Source organism: Rattus norvegicus, chromosome 8, assembly GCF_036323735.1.
Source record: "Rattus norvegicus strain BN/NHsdMcwi chromosome 8, GRCr8, whole genome shotgun sequence".
In the NCBI taxonomy this organism is placed as follows: Eukaryota; Metazoa; Chordata; class Mammalia; order Rodentia; family Muridae; genus Rattus; species Rattus norvegicus.
Window position 1 is genome coordinate 33,361,175 of NC_086026.1, and position 1,616 is coordinate 33,362,790.

Sequence of the window (1,616 nt, forward strand, 5' to 3'; positions counted from 1 at the left end):
GGAGTTAGAGAGGGAGCCACCCCACAGAACAACCAGAGGACAGCGGGGCCAGACAAGAGTCTGCTGGCTTGTTGAAAGCCATCTTATTACTGAAGAGATGGGTCAGAGGATGGCAGTCTCTGGCCAGGCTGTTTAGCTAGTGTCTGTAGGCTGTTCATTATCCCACCATTGTCCTGAACTCCTGACCTGGGGATCCGGCACAGTCCCGGGCAGAGATAAGGAGTGGGTGTGACCCCACACATGGATGCTCCTGTCTGTGGGCATCAGATTCCCTGTTGGCAAGAATCAACCTCCAAGATTATCTCTGCTCTGTCACTTGGTAATTGTGAGTGATACGGTTTACTCACGGAGATGCATCAGGGCAGCATGCCCTGAGCTTCCTGGGGTGAAGTAAGGGGAGAAGAGTCTGGAGGAAATCTCTTTCTAAAGACAGTAATTATATATGTTCCATGGGATGTTGTAAACTGTGGCTTCTACCAAACCTCAAAGTCTTGATTCTGGAGTCCCTGCACCACCCACCTTCACACAAGAGGAGAACCAGGCTTCATCCTGACAGGCAGAGGTGATGGTGAAGACCTATGAGCTCGGCCTCAGACCACAGTATAAAGTTCACTCTGATCCAGCAATGCCTAGCTGTGGACCTTTGCATTGAGAAAGGAGGTGACAGACCCTGGAGAAAGAAAGCACTGGCATTTACAGGAGCTGGCCTGTTGGAGTTTTGAAGAGGACACAGCTGGAGGCCCTGACCACAGGTGTCAGTGAGGACCATCAGGATTGTAAACCTGAAGGTGTGTGGATGTGTCTTAGGCTCTGGGAAGCGGACAAAATCATTTGGAAATCTCCCACTGGAGGACTGAATGGCCTGTACACAAACACACACACACACACACACACACACACACACACACACAGAGAGAGAGAGAGAGAGAGAGAGAGAGAGAGAGAGAGAGAGAAGACACAGAGAGACAGAAAGAGACAGAGGCAGAGACAGAGACAGAGACAGAGACAGACAGATACAGAGAGATACAGACAGACGGACGGGCGGACGGTTGTGCTCCCTGTATCCAAGTTCCCCAGTACAGAGAAATTCCTGGATTGCCTGCCCACCCACCTTGGCCATCTCTCCACTCCTCTGCACCAAGCAGTTCTTCCTGCCTCCTTGTTAGAATGCCCAGTGCAGGGGCGTGGGGGGAAGAAAGGAGAGAGTGACACTCAAATATCTTGTCCTTAAAGAAAGAAGCAGTGCCCACAGGTGGGGCCGCTCCACTGGCAGGCTCCTGGGGACTCCCACATCTAACCCATACAAACAACCCCGTATCCACTTCGGTTTGTCCGAAGCCAAGCTGGGGGCCGCACCCTCTTTCACTGCCGCACTCATTCCAGCTCAGTGTCTTAGTCCCGCAGAACCGTCCCCCATGCGGCCAACCCCCCAACCCCCAGCATCCCAGCCCGGAAACAATCGCCCTTTGAGAGAGGCTGCCAAGCCAAGGGGCCTGAGCAGCCAGGATTGAGGGATGGAGGCGGGTGAGCTGGGGGTGCGGGCAGGGCGGGCGAGCTCTCACTCCTCGAGCCAAAGCTGGGGTGCTCTGGGCTCCGCCCGAGGCCACTCCAGCATC